Source organism: Coloeus monedula, assembly GCF_965178545.1.
Source record: "Coloeus monedula genome assembly, chromosome: 3".
NCBI classification, from domain to species: domain Eukaryota; kingdom Metazoa; phylum Chordata; class Aves; order Passeriformes; family Corvidae; genus Coloeus; species Coloeus monedula.
Genome location: NC_138783.1, coordinates 69609074 through 69631486, shown reverse-complemented (window position 1 = coordinate 69631486; position 22413 = coordinate 69609074).

The following is a 22413-nucleotide window of genomic DNA, read 5'->3' as shown; positions in this document are numbered from 1 at the left end:
AGTTGAGCACGATCCTAGAAGCCTTTGTTCTTTCCAGTAATCCTTGCACACATGAATAGCCCCAGTGAAGCAGTCAGGATTGCCCACTTCAGATGAGACAGGTATAACTGGCCCATTATCTTCCACATTCTGAATCTCACATTAAAAACTTGTTTATGCATGGCTTGGCCACATTCACTGTTGAAATTCTTAATTTAAAGTAATGGATCTTCTGGGTATTTGGGTCAGAATTGCACATTATATTGAAGCTGAAATCTTCTCCAGCCGGGTTTTGACATGCAGAGATTAACTCCTTTCATCATCCACTTAGCCCTTCTTCCTGCAAGGATCCAGACTGCAATTTATCTTTTACTTCTCTACTACTAATGAAATATCATATGTTTAATGGGAAAAAAGCAATACATGATTTCCCAGACTCAGGACCATATTTGAAATAGCCGTAGCTTTGAGCTGCAACCCTGCTTTGTTTGCAACCCTTGCTAATATGCAGCATATTGGAACATGTTTCTCATAAAAGCTGCACTTACAGGCAGAATTATGTTATTGGCCACCAATATCATCTTTAGCAGCTACTTTCAGTCAGTTGTCTACTAGATATTATGGACACAGTGACAAAGTTGATATGGTGACAAATCAGGGAACAGGAAAGGCAAGACTGATGCATAAATGGTTGAAACTGTAAAGATACATGTGTTTACAAGATTAAAGAGGGAGAAAGATGAAGAAAGAGACCACAATAGATAGGGTATCTGGAAAATATGTAGAATATCTGTTAAATATCTGAGTCTGAAAAAACTTTTCACAACAAGCTTATCTGACATAAGGAGAATTAAGAATGAATTTCATTACATCTGGCTTTCAACAAAGTATCTGTAACCACATCAACCCTGGCCTGGGTGGCCAGGCTGCTTTGGTGGTCACTTATTTTCCCATCAGAGACATTCAAGTTTATCTCAGATTAAAGTTCTACCATAATGAAATTATATGATCTGCAGCAGCAATCTATTCTCATTCAGACTACTGATATATCACCCTGAGCATTCTGACAAGACAGAGGAGGTCTTGAAAAACAGGCCAAAAAATGCTGTGGATGTTTATGTACATCATACCATTCAACTATTTCACAATGCTGAGATATTTCTATTTATATTTTCATCAGAGATAAGAGGTATTTATATTTTCCTCCAAGAACTGTTGATTAAATAATACTTGTCAACTAAACTTTAAATTTGCACTGTTTTCTAGGAACAATATTATAATTACCTTTTTAAATGTTGAATTAGACTTTCTTGTAAGATGCCAGAAAAACCACAATCTGACAACTGAAGCTTTTCTAAGGATAGTTGTAATCTAACTAGAGTCTCAGGGTCTAAAGTTGATTTGATTTTAGTTACTAGTGGAGACAGCCACCAGAAAAATACAACTTTTCTGCATTTCATCTGGAGATACTGGCTCATATTCAAGCCCTCACTTGAACAACTTGTTTGGGGGAAGAGCTGGGCATGCCATCCAGCCAGGAATTATGTGACTAGCACCAATGTCAGAAATATATCCTTGTGTCTGCCAGCATACAGACACAGAAGGAGCTGAGCCTGTAGTCGCATCCTCTTCTTCTTGCTTTGATTGCAGCTCTCACACAGCATCAGTCTCATGCAGGTATCATTCATGCTTACACCTTTCCTGAGTACATATGGCTCTCTTACGTGGCAAGTTCAGTTTGGCCCCACACTTAGTCTTTCTTTACAGTCCCCTCTACTTTGAGAAATATTTCAATGTAATACATTCCCAGCTGGTAGATTCACTCCATCCAGCTGCCAGAAGAATAGCTCTCCATATCTCAACAGAGTCCTACAACTTGGTTGTTTCACAGGGGACTATACAAGCATCACACAAAAGCCATATTTCAGAGTATAAAGTTCTTAATATATAAATCTATGGTTCTCAATTAGCAGTGACACTGTCTCAAGGAAAATACTCCAAATGCAGGGAAGAAAAACCTTTATGAGGGAAATCTGACTGCATTTCTTAGACCATGCACACCCAAGTCATTGCCCTGGCAAAACAAACAAGGTCTTCATTTTCTAAATAATGGGTGCACGCATTTATCGCTGTGTCAGAGATGCCAAGGCCAACTGAACGTCTAAGGCATTCCTCAGCTGAGATGACAAAGGCCCTCCACTGCGCAATTCACGCTGCTGGGGCTCAGTGAAACCTTTTATGTCACATGTCAGACAGACATACTCAAATGTATTTGCTCTGCATGACGTTGGTGACATTCCTTCTTGATAACAATGGACTTTCTCATTTAGGCTGGATCAGTTAGAGTTATGTGAACAGGAAGGATATGAAGCCCATACCATATGCAGTTTACTATGTGATATACACACACAATCTTTGCTTAAAAGTGTTTTCAAACATTTCTTGTATCAGGGTGTTCATTGCCATTTTAGTCTCAAAGGGACATTTCTGCTGTCTTAATAACCGCCAGTAATTAGCAGGTGAAGACAATTTAATCAATACTAAAATACCATGAATATATGAGGGCATTTATGATTTTATTTCATATCACCAGGAATTCTGTTCTAAGCAAGAACAAACACCCTTTCCCTTTATCTCCAGCCCATCACTAAGGAAGAGAGCACTCCCTCTGGTATGCTGTAATAGCCCCATGCCATGTCAGATATGCAAAGCAATCATAAATCCACTTTAGCTTGTTAGTTTACTGCTGTTTTCTATCACCAGACAAGCACAAAGCAACTGGAATGTGTCAGTGAATCTGGCCCTAAATCACACTTCTTTTTTTCTTTTTCAAGTGGTATTTTTAAACTGTGCCAAGTAATAACATTCCAAGACACCCAGGGAAGAGAGTTACAGAACATTCACTGACTTTATAGCATGTAGATGGAATGATTCTCCTGATTCAAGCAGCCAGTTCTCCAGGCTGCTTGGCACAGTTTGAGCAAAGCAATATAAGCCCAGCTCAGCTGAGTAGTTAAATGGAGTTTACTAGAGTAGTATGTACAAGTATAATGTTCCTGGAAGAAATGTACAGGAATTCAATCATTCAGGTTTTTTTGCTTTGTTTTGTAAATATATTTTGGATCATTTAGAAATTGTAGTGGAAGAAAATTTTCTAAAAGTTTTTCTAGGAGGAATAGGTTTCTTCCCTTTCTTACTTTCCTTTTATTTTGAAGAAAGTAAATGAAGCATTTACTGCTGCTTTATCAAGAGGAAAACCAGAAGTAAGTAAGAAACAGTCAGGAAGATAAAATTTCACTATTAACCCAAAGTTATAAGTCAGATCTGAAGCAGGGTTTACAGGATACAAAAAATCCACATAGAAGATGTAAAAGCTGATGAACGTAAGAGACTTTCTTTCTTTAGCAAGACATGGAAACACATAAAAGTCTCTTTAACCTCACATTCCTGACTATGTCTGGTTCCATAGTCAGACTAAATGAAATAGTAATTGCTCATCCATTACATTTGACAAGGATGCTGCTGTTACTCAAAAAAAAAAAAAAAAAAAAAAAAAAATTGCTTCTTTTGTGTACCATTCTATTCCAAAGAAAACTTTGAGAGTACACAAATGGCTCCTGAGACATTATGATGGTATGAGTGCTCCTGTGACCAGGGAATGACTTATAAACACATGACTCTTAAAACTATGGCCCTTATATTGTTTTGCTTAATGTGAAGGGAAAGAGCAAGAATCTAATTCTGTTTTTCCTAAATCATGCATAACAGCTTTAGTTGCTTTAAATAAATAAGTGGATCAAATTACCTACACATATATAAAAAAAAATTCTCAAGAAATCAAATGCAACATGCCAACATATAGTCAGCAGCAAGTCAAGTAATCTAGGGCACAAGAGAGACTATTTATACTGGGAGACAGCTACTATATTTGTCACTTAACTCTCCAGCCCAGCAGGACTTCAAATAGAACCAGCAATTGAAGCTAGTTAGGCAATCAAAGGTAATGTAGAGGCAAATGAGGCCATAAAGGGGCCCTGCTCATAAAAACTTTTGAGAATTACAGATTTCTTTTGTGTATATTCTGTTCTTCTTCCACAGAAAATTTATTTCATAGGTATTTTACAGTGATAACTTAGCACCATACGCTTTCTCAGAGTAGTCTGAAAGAGAGGGAACTAGAGATTGGTATAATGCAATGGCCTGATTTCACAAAGCTCTGAGGATATGGTCAGCTTTTTCCCTGTAAGCCTGCATGTTTTCCTGATTGTTATGAAGCTAATTAAGTGCTGTCAAGAATTTCAGCCCTTGGTGTTATAACCGTGGCTGTGTTTAATATAAGCATCTTAAAAGCAGCATGGGAACATGCTTTGCTTTCAGAGTATCCCATGTTCATATGCCTGCCACGTGGGTGAAGAGCCCACCTATGCGTGCCCTGGCCCTGAGCATGCTACCACACAGCAAATGATGATGCCCGGAGGCTAAACCTATACTAGATCATAAAACAGCTGGGACTGGTGCTCAAGTCAGGTGGCACAATTGCCTTTGTGTGTGAAGCTCTTCTGAGGGTTTATTGCAGGAGAAGTTGTAATGTGTGATGTGTAAAATCCAGCCACTGGAGGTGTCTTGTTTGCAAGTTAGAAAATAAAACGCCTACTGAGAAAAGGAGGAAGGAAGTCCTAGAAATCATACATGACGCAGTATCTCAGTTCCCATTCAGTACAACAATTATTTGCATTCTCAGACAACTTTCTGATTAAATGTACATTACCATATTTCACCTGTAACAGTGGTGTTGGCATTTGGGAAGCAGCCATAGGATAACATGTTCACAGTACTATTGAGGTGGAAAGGGACCTTGGCAGGTCTCTAGTCCAAGCTGCTGCTCAGTGCAGGGCTAGTTCTCAAGTCAGATCAGATTGCTCAGGGCTGGGGGTTTGACAACCTGACAGAGACAGCACAGCCTCTCTGGGCAACCTGCTACACTGCTTGACAATCTCAAGGTATCTGGGTGGTGGTTTATTTTTGCTTTGTACCACTTTGTAGTTCTTCTGTTCCAACGCACCACTGTAGTTTCTTGTTCACCTGCCATGCATCTCCTTAAAGAACCAGTCTCTGTCTCCTGATGAGTGCCCTGTACAAGGGCACTGCTGTTAGATCCCCCTACAACTATCCCCTATCGAGGCTGAACAAGCCCACATCCCTCAGGCTTTTCCCAAAGTGCAAGTGTGCTGGTCCTCCTGAGCATTCTGGTGGCCTTCCACTGGGCGATTCTCAAGGTCTGAACATTTAACATCTTCTGGACTTGTGGCTGAGGACAGAATTTGGGTGGGAACCCTCCTTTTAAGGGTTATTTGATTCAGTACACATTCGTAATGCAGTTCCTCCAAGAGTTCTCACTTAAACCTGGCATCGCAAACACTGCAGAGCTTTCAGATGTTCCTCTTTGGACTCTCACTTCACAAATGAACATGTCTCTATGATAATCATATGTAAAACTATACTCCATATTATGTTCCTTCACTCCCCTGGGGCTTTCACCCTTCTCTGCCTCTCTCCCTTTTTTCTCTTTCTCATTCCTTCCTCCTCTACACGTCACATCTTCCTTAATATGGAAAAAATCCCATTCCAGCTACCTCACAAGTCTGTAAAGCTGCAAAACACACAAAAGGAAAAACAACTTAGGTCCAGCTTTGTTTTCTCTGATGGGTCTAGTCTTGTTTGGAATAATAATATTAATAATAGTTACAGTAGTGTATAATTGCAATAATAGTAATAATAATAGTGTAGTGCATCTTAAAGCAAGACTTGCCAAACTGTGAGACAATTTGAAATGAAAAATACAAAACAAAACAGAAAAAAAACCCCAAACCCAAGCAATCACAGTCAGTTCTGACAGGTACAAAACTTCTTTTCTGTGACCATTTTCAAGCTGTTATCCCAGCATTTAGTTAGCATTTAAAAGGAATAATTACCCTAAGCTGACAGGCTAAAAAAAATTCTAATATATCTGAAATCTTCTGAACTATAATAATGAACTTAAAAACCTATTTAAACCAGAAATATGACATTTCTTTTGAAAAGCGCTGGTTAAAAAAGTTCAGTGTTTGGCAACTGGTTGCCCTCTGCTTTGGAAGGGAGTTATAATTTCCTCACAAAAACTTCCCAGCTTTAGGCAGGGAAAACACATTTTGGAATTGGCATGCCAGTTTTGTATTTCAGTCATTGTTAAAATGGGCTGTAAGCTAGGCAGCAAAGCAGAGAATGAATCAAGGCACCTACTGTGTCATTGTGCCAGCATGAACTCAGAGTGCTGCTCTTCCAAGATTAAATCTTTCCTTCTGCTACTTGTACTCCTATGAAAAAAAGTGATCTGTAAAAAAGATGCTTCTACTCTGTGCAGACAAATATTCAGGCCAAAAAGGAAAAGCATGCTGAGGAGAATGATGGTCTAGTTAAATAGTCAGAAGCAGTGTCAGAAGAAGAGGCTAAATTTCCCATTCCTGTTTCCAGTTTACTCAGTGACTGCATGAATTGATCACAGCAAAATTCTGGCAGATGGTACCAAAGCCCATTGAGTTGTTGTGTAAAAAGTATAATTACAAAGCCCTGGGCTGTCATTTAAAAAAAAAGTGTCAGCCAAACCTGTCTGTGTGTATTGTACATGCCCAGAATACACTAGATCTATTGGGCCTATCAGGGAACACAGGCAAAGGAATATTCACTATCCAGATTGCAACTCAGTTAGGATCAGACACTCAGCTCTGCTCAGAACTGAGTAAACCTGGGTGTAGTTGGAATCATGAAAGTCAGAGTGAATTTTCTATGGCATTTGATTTTTTCAAGTTGTGTGGTGTGTACTTTTATTTGTGTGCATTTCATTTCAGCTTAAACTCTCCATTACCTACAGAGTTCCTGAGTTTTGATCTAGTTCTCAATGTACCTACATCACCTTTTTTCCTCTTTTTCCTTGCTTCCTCTTTTTCCTTCCTTCTCTTTATGTCAGGTACCTACAAAAATAAGGATAGAACTGGTCACACAGCCCTAGGAAACCAGCTTCTGTGTGACCCAGCTTTCCAAAGTTAGGAGTTCTTTCAAAGTAGTAATTTCAAAGGAGCAAGACAAATGCTGATGAACTGACCTTGTTTAAATATCTTGGACAAAACAGAATTGCTCATGCTGCATGCCAAAACCCATGCCAAAAATGGCTCTGTCTTAGCTTTGAGAAGTCTTTTCTTTGGAAATCTTTATCTAATGCAGCATATTTCTCAAAAGACTTCTGATTTCAACTGCAGTTTTCTAATGAAAATCACTTTACTGAGAAATGCATAACTGCTTCCACCCACTAGCAGGACATGAGCTTTTTTTAAGTTAGATTATGACATACGAGCTGGCTACACCTTCTTGAGAAACATAGCAGACAGTTTCACCAAGCCCCAAATTTGTCTGTTTTGCACTGGCTTATGAGCAGTCAATAGCCAGTAAACCCTGCTCTTTCAGTGCAATAACAAAAGCAATGTGCATGGCAGGCCAAAGCACAAAAACCTCAGGCAGTTTGCCTCAGGATTGTCTTGGCAAGTTCCTATCAATTCTTCTTTAAAGTCTTGAAGGAAAGTTGGATAAAAACATCATTGTTTTGTTATCCAGCCATGACATGGTCTTGACTCTTATCAGACAATCAATCCCTTACAGAAGCTTCTTCTTGTCTTAGTGGTCCCTTGAAAGTGAGACTAGTATGGGCAGAAAAAACAAGGAAGGATTATACTTAAGCATCTTAAAAGGAATGATGTCAAGAGGGACAAATCAAAACAACACAAATTAAGAATGATTTACTATTTTTTCTCTCCTGGAACAAGTTACAGCTTGTCACAAAGATGGTTCCAAATACTCATGTGGTCTGGTTTTGGATTATCTCTACCTTTGGAGTTTGTTTATTCAAAACAATAAGTGATATATAATTAAAAACACAAGGGTATTCAGTATTTCACACTGATCAGGGACATTTTGGATCAGATTACTAGCTGCTCATTTGTTCTTTTGCTTGTCTCGTTTTTGGCTAAGACAGCACCACTTGTTTATATGCCTTGATATGGGCTCATCAGTAATATAATGACCTAGCCCTGCCTTAGGGCTGGCCTTAGTCAAGGGAAATTCAGACCAGAATCCACTAGAGTATTTGTTTAACCATCCTACTAGGTCAGGAACAGTGATCACCATATTGGCAGATCAAGTCTGCCTGTATGATACTTTGATGGGGAAAAAAAACTTGTATGGAACCTCTAAAGTTAATGTATATTGCACTTCTAGAACAAGCAACTATTCAGGATTTATTATCGGAAGATAATGGAAGCACTTTTTCTCCCCTCTTATTGAAGAGAGAGAAAAATATTTTTGAGGTTTCACCTGGGTAAAGATAAATTGTCTAAGACCCTGGGTGTCTCACAAAGAACCCAGGTCACTTTTAAAGGCTAGAGTATGGAGCACAGGGCATCACCAGCGTTTTACATAGAACACATTCTAACATGCCCTTCTTGCTTTGGAAATTGTCAATATCTAATTATTTTGGGCTCATAATTCTTATGTCATTTTCTACATTTCAGTCCCAGCCAGGAGAAAAAAAAAAGGCTTAGTACAATAAGAAAGCACAACTGAATCAAATATATTTAGAAATTCAGAAGTGGAAACAGAAAGAAACCACTGACACATAGTGTATTGCATAACAAACTAATCAAATGTTACACTTAAAAGATCATCAGTAATGTGGTGGATAATCAAATCCCCTAGACAACTATTGTTCAATTTTAGCATGATCTGAACAGTAAAAAGGTAAGGGAACACTGGCATTATTGGTAGTGGAAGAAAAGGTTTCCATGAAAATGTATCAAGCAAAAAGCAATGTGATCTCAGCAGGTTAAAAAACTCTATGACTTTTCCTCTGATGGCAAATTGATTATTGCTGCACAGACCCTGCACCATGCGGCAAAAGGTGCCTACTAAGGTTTTATACCTGCAGTGACAGCATAAATGTATTTTACTGGGATCTGTATAATTCCCATCTATTCCGCTCTGTCAACACATCTGCATAAATTGAAACTAAACTTAATTCTAATTCAGATAGTAATTTCCTACTAACTGCCTAAAAAAGCCTTTTATTTTCTAGTCTCTGTGAAGGGTAGAAATCTTATTCTCAGCCTTATCCCCAGCACACAGGAAAACTGCACAACCAGATGAAATGAGATTGCATCATGTCACTTAGGCTTGTCCTTAACTACCTCCAAACACTGCAAGTGTGCAATCCAGATCATTCCCTGTATCTTTGCCTGTTCCATCTGAGTATCAGGACACACATTTTGCTGTAAGGGTGGCTGAGCCTTGGCCCAGGTTGCTCGGGGAGATTGTGGAATCTCTAACCCTGGAGATATTTAAGTCACCTGGACATGGTCCTGGACAACCAGCTGTACATGGACCTGTTTAGCAAGGGAGTGGACCAGATGATCTCCAGAGGTCCTTTCCAATTTCATCTTTTCTGTCATTCTGTGGTAGTGTAATCTTCAATGCCATAAAAAATTCTTTCAAAGGAAAGAAGGTAAGACTTTCAAAGGAAAGATGATATGGAATCGGCTATGAAAAAAAAAAATGGACAGAATAGGGAATTCACCTAAATTAAAATAGTTAGTAAGACAAGATATCTCAGACTACATCTTATCATAGCTCTTCATCCTATCCTGTTTACCACCCATTTTGTTACATAACCCTGCTAAAATTCAGCTGTACGTTTGCTTTTTCTGATAGCTGAGAGTGAGTCAAGACACAGCCAGACTGATTGGACTTCTGCATGATAATCCAGAACAAAACTCACATCAAACATAGAATATTTGCCCCATTTATGTTACACTTCTGTCTTTGTGATTTGGTCCCTATTAAACAGCCTGGAAGCTTTACCAAATCCACTAAGAGCATTCCCCCAAATATCTCTGGCGTGTGGCCACACCAGGTCTCTGTAGCAGTGAGACTTACCTACCATCAAATGCAGCAGCTGTTTCAGAATCCCTCTTCTCCTTAATAACTTCATTCTCTGGTAAAGCCAAATTCTATTTCCTTCAGGGTTCATTATTACCTCATGAAGAAAAGAAAAGTCCAAATAATTCTTCACTTTGTAGCATATAGTCTTCCCTTTTGCCCCACAGCTCTTAAGAAGCTCTTTTATTAAGGTTGGTTTTTGACTCCTTTTCAGACAGGATCTTCCTGTTTTCAGTCCTGGATATCTGTAGGGATGTCTGAAGTCTCTATCTGCATGATCTAAAATACCTTAAACACTTTTTACAACTTCCTAGTTACTTTTTAAATACTCATCCTCTGATACCATTCATAGAAATTTTCCAGGCCTTCATTCATGTATCAGTTCAGGAGACAGCCATATTTCATAATATTGGCATAAGTTCATCTCAGAGGAGCTCACAGGAGTCCTTTGAGATGAAACCTGAAGATTTGCTTTATTTTAAGCAGTCTTGGAAGTGAAACACCTTGCTTGATCTGCAAAACACCTTGAAAGCAAAACCCTGTTCTGTTACTTTTCCAAATAACAGTTTACTTGATTAGCAGCTGAATCACACAACTTCCTATTAATTGACTTCAGGTTACTTTAGTTGGATATTTAAAAACACCTTAAAAAGATTTGTGAAGTTTCTGTCAGATTGCATTCCCTTTAGACTTGGTAACTGGCTAAGTACTTAATGAAGTGTTTTCATACAGAAAATCATGGGCAAATTTTGGAAAGCTTGGATAAACAAACAGATGTCCAAATATTTAAATGTTGTTTGAACTTAATAAGTTGTATTTCATGACAACCTCATGGCATGAGTTTCTCTCAAATACTTCCTAACTGTGACTGTGCCAAAAATTCGTGAATGTTGTAATTTCTTAAAATATACTGACAGATGCATATCTAATTCTTCAGCAAGTTATGCCCTGTAGCCTTTTAAAAAAATGATAAATAGATTTAATTGGTTTGATTTTTGAAAAGGCACTATGAACTATGATTCAAGCTGTGCTTCTTATAATCTCACTTCTTTTTTACAAAAGAAGTTCTTTCATAAAATATCAGGAATTATACTAAACAACTGGCAGTTATGTTAAAGCAAGTAAAATCCTATGATGGCTTCTTGAAGTCCCTAACACCTTTGCAACTTTAGAGTATTTATCAGCACAGAAGTAATGGTTAAAGTTAGATCAGCGTTTGTGAGATGAAAAGGAATGCCCAGAATCTTACACCTTCAAAATTTATCCAATTAATCTAGCTCACCTAATCAAAGTGTTTTAAGGCATAAATTATTATGACAAGATTCTTTTAATAGATCAGAAACAGCCAATAAAAATGGTTTTTTCCTCCTCACACGTGTAGAAATAAATCATCTGTATAAAATAGAAATTGCCTGTCGTGCTTTTTATGAAAATAACAGTAGCAGCTCAGACAATGTAGCCAAGGGTGGGACTACCAACGGTTATAAATAAAACATTAACAACGTCATTGTATTTCCCTTGACTTCCACACTTGTATCTCTGGGGAAATAAAGGCCCTGTTACTTACTAACTTGAATTCCTGTCATTGTACTTTGGGAATCAGTTGCTTGAGATGAAAATCTACAACATATGCCTAAGGTCATCATATCTGGGGACATTCACAAGCACTGATGTATAGTTTAAAAAATTATTTTCTTTTTCTTTTTTTTTCTTTAGAAAAGCACAGAGTTATAGAGACTTGAATAAATCAATATAAACAACAAACTATGTGATGGCAGAAATTGCAGTGGAAAAGTGAAACATGTTCCACTTTAATTTCTTTTATTAAAAAATAACCACAACGTACTGTTATAGCATTTTTTTAAAGTTTTCAGCCAGTCCAAAATGGTGGTGTGTCAAACTTTGCAAAAACACCTATTCATCATTTCCTTCCTAATATCTTCCCCTCCTTTCTGCCACGACTCTGTTAAAGTGAGCTAATGACAGCAAAGCCTTAAGTGAAGTGCTTTTTTCCTATCCTAGCAAATGCCAGTAGGTAATTTTCTCTCAGCTTTTTCTAAAAAGGGGAGGGGAGGGGAAGGGAAAGGGAAAGGGAAAGGGAAAGGGAAAGGGAAAGGAAAAGGAAAAGGAAAAGGAAAAGGAAAAGGAAAAGGAAAAGGAAAAGGAAAAGGAAAAGGAAAAGGAAAAGGAAAAGGAAAAGGAAAAGGAAAAGGGAAAGGAAAAGGAAAAGGGAAAGGGAAAAGAAATATTTGTCTCAGACAAATTCTACCCATTTAACTTCACTGGTGCAGCCTATGTAGGTGGCTATTTCTAGTTAAACCACATCAAGGGCTACTCTAACAAAAATATTGGCAGACGCAGAAGAATGTATAAGCTTAGATTTTCATAATTCTTAGTTTTCTAGCAACATATGATGAAAGAGACATCTAAATCAAATGCATTATTGCTCTAAGTTTCCTTTCTTGCCAACAGGAGATACAGGTCCTTCAGGTTTCATATGGTCCAAATCACAGTCTGCATATGTCGATCTTTTCCCATTGAATATATGGGTTCAAGGAAAAATAAACTCGAAACAAAAAATGACTCATTTAACTTCATACATTAGTTGGAACTGAACCAGTTCAAATTTTGACACTGATATTTATCAAACAACTTGTACGAGAATGTGACGTTCTCAGGTCAAAACTTGTATTCAAGTGCTATTTGAGCATAGTCAATAAAGCCTAGGCCATCAAATTCAGTCAACTTACTCTTTGCACAGAAATTTTCTTTAGATTTTCAGATAGTCCCAATAGATTTAATCATTTTGATGATTCATACAAAAAATTTCCATTTATCAGAAAATATTGGTTTTTATTTTAAAGCACAAAAAAGTTAGGGTGTCAAAGTCTCTTCAGTAATGCAGAGTACCCTCTGTCCTTTGCTCATGGCATATTTATTACACCTGGATTTTGTCCAGAAAAATAACTGACTGATGTGAATTTATTTATTTTGGTATCACTGTTTTTAACTTTAAGATAATTGAATTCACCAAATATATTTATTATGAATGACTCTCTCTGTTTCTCCAGAAGACCAATGGGAGTGCTATTACTGATTTCCCAAAGTGAAGGATTATGTTCAAAACATCTGAATCAATGTCAAGGAAAAGTTTGTTTTGGTCTGAGCTTATGGCCAATTCCCTAAGCCAAAAATAGAGATAAAGGAAATGTTTCATCCTGATCATTAATATTGACCCATTTGAATCAAAATATGTGTTACACTAACTGGGATTTTAGAAATGGAAATGGTATGGAACATTCACCCAGCCATTGTCTAGAAAAAGTGATCCAAATTTGCTGGTGGTTTAAGTGGTGAATAATGTTACACATGGAGAAATAATTGGTTAGGAAACAGATGTTAAGATGAGGAATAAATGATAAAAGAGACAATATGACATCATTTGTCCTTGAGTGTATCTAAAGTTTATGTGACAAGACACAGACAAATTTAAGGATTCCCAATAAACTCAATAAACAGATGTAGGAATAAGCTTTTATTTTTAACCTATTTAACCTATCCTAAACCTTATTTGAGCTAAAACTCAGACACTAAGTTTCACCTCATCTAGTTTTAAACAGCTAAAATATTGAAAATTAAATCTGAGTTAGTCACTATACTCTCACCAGACCCAAAGGAGAGAGAATAATAGATTACCCAGAAGACAAATCTTCTGAGCAATCTTATACCCTAATGTCCAGATGCAATTAATCACCTTCAGAGACAACTGATTTTATTCATGCAAAGAAATCTTATAAAAGCTGCTTCAGGTTCAGCATCTATCTTGCAGATATCTAGCTTGGAAACTACTTTAATGCAGAGTACAGCCTCCAGCACACTTTTTGTGGGTAAAAAGGGAGATCAGGAAAAACAGAGCTTCATTTATCCAGAAAACATGTGCCATAGTCTAGTCATTGATGAAGGTCTTATTTGCCTCCTACTCTATGAGAATTAACACAGTGCTCTTCAGACATACTATGGCCAACCTGCAGAGACTCATTAGGCTACTTAGGTCTCACCTAGCTTTAGAAGGGGAAGGCTTCTTTTTCCCTGTTCCACAGCTGCAATTCCCTTTTTCAGACTGAAATGCTCCATTCTTTTGCCAGATGACAGTTTTCCATCAGCTGCTCATCTGCTGTGCTATCTGAATTACAAGTGGTTCCAGCTCTGACTCTCTGGGAGCTTTGCTTACATTTGGGGTAGTGACTCACTAACTGTGCGTCATTCCTTGCTGGCAAAAGGTAATTCCAAGATCCACTGTAACTCTGTCTTCAAGGCTTCCCTGGAACTTGCAGGACATGTCTGTATCGGTAAATAGAATTAACCAGGAACCCAGGGTTCAGTGGCATGCTGTAACTTACTTGCACACATCTAAACCCTCTTCCCTACAACCCATCCCATCCTATATGCACCAAAAAAAAGTGCCCAGATTCTTTACTGGAACAGTCTCTATCATGCATTATCCCATCCAGAGCACACCCAGGCATTATCTAGGCCAGCTCTAGCTGGCACAGTCACACTGCTCTGTGGGGTTCCTCTCAAGAGTGGTGAATTTAACCCATCCATCCATCAGCTAATTAGAATTATATGGAATTACACTTTCCCATTTCCTAAAACTTGCTCTTGCACAATAACATTTAGGTCCATAACTGTTCTTGGTGTTCAATGGGCTGGCATGCTCACAAAACAAGTCACCTGCCAAGGGGGAGGCAGTAAGTGGGACATGAAGCCCTCAGAAATGATGGTTGATGAACATTCTTAGGAACATATTATCAGTATCTGAGAGAATGGCTTGAAGTTATGTCAGGGGAAGTTCAGGTTGGGTATTAGAAAAAATTTCTCCACCCAGAGGGTGTTTGGGCACTGGAAGAGGCTCTCCAGGGAAGCTGTCACACACACCAAGCCTGTCTGAGCTCAAGAAGCATCTGGACAACGCTCTCAGGCACATGGTGTGACTCTTGGGGATGGTCCTGTGCAGGACCAGGAGTTGGACTCCATGATCCCTGTGGGTCCCTTCCAACTCAGCATATTCTGTGATTCTGTGATCACTTAGGTGCTGATATGTGGTAGGAACCACTGATTACACGTTTACAGCTAACATGAAAAATTAGGGAAGGAATCTGATTCTCTAGCTGTTCCCTTCCCTTTTATTCCAGATGCAAGAAATATATATACCAGTTTCATGTTTCACCTATTGAGCCTGCTGGGGTTTAAAATATTAAAAGGGGCAAAGGGGTTGCTTAAAATAGCAGCTGCAAAAAGAATGATGAGAAAGGGAGTGGAGCATGGCTTTTATTAATAGTGAGGGTAAGCATGGAGATACCTTGGCAGGCTCATTATTGGTCTGAAGCATAACAGTGTTAACTAACCCCAACTGCCTCATGCCATCAATAAGCAGCAGTAAATCTGCCTATCTGTATTATCAGTCCATTAAAAGGGTTCAAATTCAGAAGGAATTAATTTTAACATTTTCACTATTGTACTGACAAGATACTTTTGGCAAATTGGATGTTACTACAAAAGCTGTTATACAACGGAGAAAATTACAGTTGCATTCCTAAATGTTATGGCACCTTATCTTTGCCCTAGTTCTCATGGCTTTTTGCTCTTTGCATCTGGACTTCTGGCATAACATAAGTTATGAAAGAAATGCTTTCAGTCAAGTGATTCAAAGGAATGTTTGCATCAATCTAAATGCACAGGAACCATATCTGAGGGATGTAACTTGTATTTAACCAGGAAGTTCACAATAAAGTGTCTTGTTTGCAAGAGCATTCTGTGTTTAAAAATAGATGAAGCAATGATTCTCATTCACGTCATTAGAGTAGGTAGGCAAGGAATCTGTATGAGAACATGGGCTAATGGGTTATCATTCTTTTATATTTAACCTAAAAATACAACTTTCGTACTTTATTTTTAACATAATAGGAGCTAGCTCATTCTGCTAACTATGAACAGAAATAGGGGAAATGGCTCAGATATACTGAAATCCTCTTTGACATTTTGCCCAAATTAGAATGACGGTTTTGGAATATGCGATATTTGCACTTACTTTTCTTCATTGTCATTTAATATTCTTCTTCAACCTCTAGCCAGAAAAAGAAGTGATGAAGAACCAAGTGCAAGATAGTTATTGCACAATTTCAGTCCTGACTAGATAGAAACCAAAAAAAAAAAAAAAGAAAGAAAAAAAAAAAAAAGAAATGGAGATAGACTGAGTTTCTAGCACATTAAAATTAATTCCAAAAAGTGCCCAGAGCTGCATTTGCTAACACAAACTGAATGCACAGTTCAGCTAACATGAGGTAATACAGTACTGTGAATTTCTGTTCAGTTACTTTGCACATTTTACCTGGTCCCATTCTGAAAGACAATTGCATACAAATGTCAGCCACACCAGAAAAGAGAAACACAGGGCATGGGAGTAAATCCCCAAATGATTTGATCTGTTGTGCAGATTAACGAGCGCAGGAAGACAAAGATGGGCTGGAGTTGGATTTGTAGGTCACCAGGAGACTGGCATGGTGGAGAATGAGAAATGAACAGTACAAACCTGGAATGGTGAGAATGACACAGAAGAATCTTGGAAACCACAACATCTACTTGTCATTTTCAAGATGCTGAATATTTATTTAATTTAAGGACATTATCATTTTCTGCAGGTGAAAAATCCTGGGGAATTTATTCCCTGCTTACAAAGAGCCTTTAGCAAGATAGAGTCATGCGGACTGCAGGTAAGGTTGGAATAGGCTTTCTAAGAACTCCTCATCTGTTAGAATAGTCTCTCTGAAATCTGAAGTTGAAATTTCAGCACAGAATCGAACACACTTTATTCTGCCCGCCTACTACAGAATCATAACCCTTATTCAGTTACAGTAAAAAGACTAAAAATACATCTGTAGGAAAGTACTGGCATTATGAAGGAGACGAGGTATCAGCTTCTGCAAACAGTAAGGGAGCAAGATCACATTCCCAGAGGTAAAAAATGAAACAGTAGAAGAAATGTCAACAGATTTCACCTATGAAGGTACAGGAGATGATAGCAGCAATGTTTGAATATCAGTTTTGTCAAAACAGATATCTGAGTCATGCTGTTTTGCTGAGAATCTGTGAATACAAAGGTCTCTCAGGGTATTACATTCATGTCATATTCAGAAGCTTTGAAGCAGGAGAGTTGGAGAGGAAACCAGAGGATTGCCTTGAGAAGAAATGGTATTCTGTGGCTGTGTCTTCCAGTAAAGTTCAAGTTCTTCTATGGGAAGATTTCAATAGATGTGCTCAAGGCTTCAGAAAGTATATCAGCTATAACAGGAAAAGATATGCCAGCAGCAGGATTTCAACGACAGGGTGATAAAAAAAAATTTTTTTAAAAGAAAGAAACCAAAAAACAATAACAAAAAGATCAGGGAAAAGTGAAGTAGCTGTAGAGAAGAGTAAACAATGGAATAGAGATAGAGCAGGAGCTTGAAGACTACATTTGTACCTCATGATAACTAGGGGGAAATGAAGTGTGCACTGAAATTGTGCCATGGTATTTTACTTGAAAAAAATGAGTGGCAGTAGCAGAAAGTGTCCAGCTTAAAAAAATTATGGAAAGAGTTTAAGGAGTTAATTTCTGACTGATATTGAGGAGAATATGATTTCACTGGCCTGGAAGGTTAAGAGAAAGAGAAACAGGTATGCTTCTCTAGCAAAACAGAGAAAGAAGGGTCATGAAGGGGAGGTTGCAACAAAATGGTACCTAAAGGTCAAGGATGGGAGAGAGCTAAAAACAGGTTAGGGATAACTTTTCCCTGGAGAAATCAAAATGTATTTTTGAGCAGGAAGTAGCTTTGAAACAAGAATACTCCATTTCCTGGTGATAAAAAATAGATTGCTGTTAGGAGCAAAGAAGTCCATTTCAGAGAATGGTGCGTTATCTAAGAGCAAATATGTGACTGGGCTACTAGAGCATCTACAGAACCTTGCTGTAGATCTGTGGACTCAGAAACAAGTGAGGTAATGTTCTGTTAATGGCTGCAAGTGGATCGAGTGTACCAAATTCATGTTTGTGCCAGCTGGGTACCAGAGCTCCAGGCTCCTCAGTCTAAAAGAGGCACAGAGTGGCTGGAGAGACAGCAGCAAAGAGACACAAAAAATTTGACCTCCACAAGTCCTTTCCAACCTCAACCCTTATGTGACTCTGATGATAGTATCTGTGGCTACCAAACCTACTCAACCAAAGGACCAAAGACAGCAGGAGAAAACATCACACAAAATCAAACCAAAATGGAATTCTAGAAAAACAAAACAATTGCAGTGTATTTGGGAGAAAAAAGGACAGCAAACTAAGAAAAGAGTCCATCGTGCAGCACAGAGTGGTCTGTCTTTTATGGGGGACTTTGAGATTGCTGGTCAATACCTGTAGGGGTTATGTTAAAGGATTATTTTAATAGTGACCACGCACCTAAACAAAGGGACCCACTTAGGCTTTTAAGCCCAGATTCCTCAGTCTGTTGAAATATTGTAATGGAGAAAGGTTTTTGAACCCAGGAACATCAATAAAAAAGTCAGATGTTGAGGCTTCTTCCAGAAGCCACCTTCTATAAATAAAACAGGATCTGGAGACAGAATTCCTGTTTTGCCTTTGTTGACAGCATACAATCTTCTAGCACTAAATACAGATGTGCGTAAAAACTGATATTAACAGTTTGAGCCTTTACCATGTAAAAGGAGAAGATATTACTCCATTACAACATTTTTAAATGGTAGAGGCATTTTGTTGCAAAATGCACAAGGTAACAATAACACACGCCTGTTTTCAACATATTAGGGGCTGTGTTTGTTAATGCCCTGAGAAGACATGCATCTATAGCAACTACAGAATGTCTACATAGAATACAAATCCTTCAGCAATACTTTGAAAAATGTACTTAAACTAGCCACCTCATCAGGTGGCTGCACTGATTCGAAAGAGCGTGGCTTCAATTTATTAGATCTTGGCCTCTCAAATACCTCCTCCCAAAAATGTGGTGTCCAGTGGAAGCAGTAGTGTTAGGAACTTCCTGAAAGTTAATAGCCAGCTTCAGTCTTTGCTGGCCTGCAGAAGACAGTGCTCTGATTTTCTCTGAATTGAGAGCTGATGAGCTACAAAGATATTTCCATGGCTAACATCCAAAATTGAGAAAATGGCCAAGAACTGTTTTCATTCTCAATCCAACATTTGTCTGAAATAAAAGTGAAGAGCTTCTTCAAAGGTCTGATCAGTAAGGACCTACTTACACAGGTGAGATATTTTATATCTTATTAGAGAAAATCTTAGAGCCCAAGGCCATCACATAAATTGTAGAGAGACTTTTCAAGATCTCTGAGCATTTGAGTACCTTCCAGTCAATCACATAAACAGTACTCCTACCTCTTGGGTATATGGCATCTAAACACTATCTCTTGCTTATTCCCCTGAGTCTTTGCAGTTTGGTGAAAGTTGCAGAATCATGGAACCACTTAGGTTGGAAAAGACCCTTAAGATCATTAAGTCTCCTCAAGGGAACAACTCTCGCCTTAGAAATGGAAGTGTCTCCCTCTCCAATGCAGGCAGAGGATACCAGGGACTATTTTAGTTGTTAGGAAGTGCAGCCACGTTACTGCCCAGGAGGAACCCCAGTGCCTTGTGGCAAGAACCAACTTTCTTCACCACTTAGGCCTGGCGCCACAGTACCAGATTTGATTTTGTAGCTAGGTGGAACCATCCTGTGTGGAGCCAAACACGAAGCAAACAAGAAGCCTGTGGACAGCCAGCTCGCTGGCACATGAATTCTCCCTTTTACTTCACAGCATGGATATCCTTATTCTGGCGATTCTTAACTGAATGATTTTATTAGTGTGCATCTTATCAGTACATTTTAAAGCCAGAATGTTGTGGCAGATTTGCTCTAGCCAGATGAATGCAGTGTTTGTATTAAATGGCCACTCTTGCAGAAAAGCATGGATGAGTGAATCACTGCACCTCTCGTTGACGTCAGACATTTTGTCTGGAAATTATTTTAATCCAGATTTATAAAGCTCGCCCGGGTGATCTCTGTGTAACAACAAAAACAATGTATGGTCAGTTATCACCTCTCTTGAATAAATGCATACATTGTATATCACAGCAGCTGAAACATGTACTTTTTTTAATAACAACTGATCTTATTTAGGCTTCCTGGGAGATTCTGATCCAAACTCGTATTACAGCTGGTATTTAAAAGTAAATTTGCTCACTTTTTTTCTATTGAAGTACCATGGGGAAAAAAAAAACAAAACAACCAAACAGTTTTAATCGTTTCCACAAAATTCAGAAACGCTATTCTTTCAAACCTGCAGCTACTTCCCCAAACCCATTTCAGTAACTTTTCCCTTAATAGACAGTGATTCAGTATATTCTACACCTCAATTTAATTACATGCTGCTATATCAGTTTCAGAACTGTAATTTACCTTGTGATTTCCTTTGCTGCTGCTGAATAGGAAGGATGAAGGGAATAAATTTTACTAAGTGGCATATGGGTTTTAATCTTAGAGCTAGATGGGAAAAAAAATCAGTTATCAAGTCTGATGCAAAGCCTTGAACTTAATTCCATATAAAAATCCTCAAACTCTTATTAAAAAAAGACTATAAGAGACAGACAAATGTTTTCTTCTTAGTACAAATTTGATTGTCTTTCATTGGTTTGCATCTTGCAATCATATACAATGTAATCTACATTAAAACAGGTATGTGCATCCAAACTTCATGTTTAATTTGTGCTATCTACTGGTAGAGTTTTATGATAACTTTTTATGCTAAAATAAATTTTGTTTCATTGTTTCTAGAATTAGGTATAATGTCAATACTCTGCAGTTGATCACCAACACTATTATTTACAGAAGTTGCTTAGCTTTGTAGAAAAGGAGACAAAGCATAGCTACACATACTAAAAAGAATTCCATATTTTTGCATGTTTAGACTAAGAAAAAAAATGAGACAGATAACGTCACTCTTCTTTGTCATCTGTCCAGTATATGAACATATGCAGTTACAAAACTGCAATATCCTAATATCTGAGTTTCTCAAATTGATTCTTTCAAAATTGCCATTGGTAATGTTTCTATGGTAGCTTCTGTAACACAGAAGACTATTTTCTGACTTTAATTCAACTCATGCATCTAATAAGTGGCTCACACTGAGACAGCTATTCTTTCTATTCATCCCAGACTTGCCCCAGTTAGTGGGCAAATTTCCACCAGACTCAGTGAAAAGAAAAGCAGGCCTGATGGAGCAGACTTCTAAGGCTGCTTTAGTTGCTGAACAACATAAACAGAAAATTAATGGAATTTGCAAAAGTACCTGCACACTCATAACAAAATTCTCATTGATTCAATAAGTATTACATGAATTAAAATATACTATCCTGCAGTGTTTCTCATGAGCTTGTTAATTAAAGGACTTTTTGATGCCATAATTGTGACCACTTCTCATGATTTATATTACATATAACATAATAATATTTAAAGTCTTTCTGTTGTTAAAAATCATCCTGGTGATGATTACAAGTTATCCAATCTTTTTACTTTGTATATAACATTCCAAATTAGAAAAAAAGAAAAGTCAGAACATTATCAGTCATGGATGGCAATGTTGCATCTGACATAATTAAAAGAGTGACTGGCTACAAGTCATATAATCATTAATAGCTGGTGGGATGAAATGGAGTGGAAGTGCAGAATACAATAAAATGAGTAACAGACACTTTAGAGGACCTTTTAGACTGGGGTCCAGCTTTCCCTGCTTTGTACAAAAGTGAACTTTCCAAAGGACAAGGAGTATTTCTGCTTCCCAGAAAGGGGGGGGGGGAAAAAAGCAGCAGCTTGCATAATCTTATATAATGTATTTATAATGTATTCCATACAGTTCAGTAAGGAATTTCTTTCATAGCTTAATTAGCAGAGGCCACTTACAGGGCACACGTTAATTATATTTACAGATGTTTTTGTCTTGTTGCAGTCTAGATCAACCTTTTTAGTTGATCTTCATTCAAATTACAGTTAATTTGCTGAGATATCTGATATAGCTTTGGTATTTAATACAGTATTATCTTAATCCTCACCTAAATATATGTGAAACTGTGTTTTCCTTTAATTTTCATTAATTAAAGCAGACTTATACCACAGCATATGCTGGGTTTAATTCCTCAAATATCTGATAAAATACTAGAAACAAAAAAAGGGTGATAAATTTAGCTAGCTGCAGCCAGAAGCAGCTTAGATGCTTTGTCATGTAAACTCATTTTGTGCAATATTAAAGAGTAATGTGCTTCAGGTATCAGCATCTGCCCAAAGTTCCGTATATACTAAGTTTGTATGTACTAACATTAAGCATTTC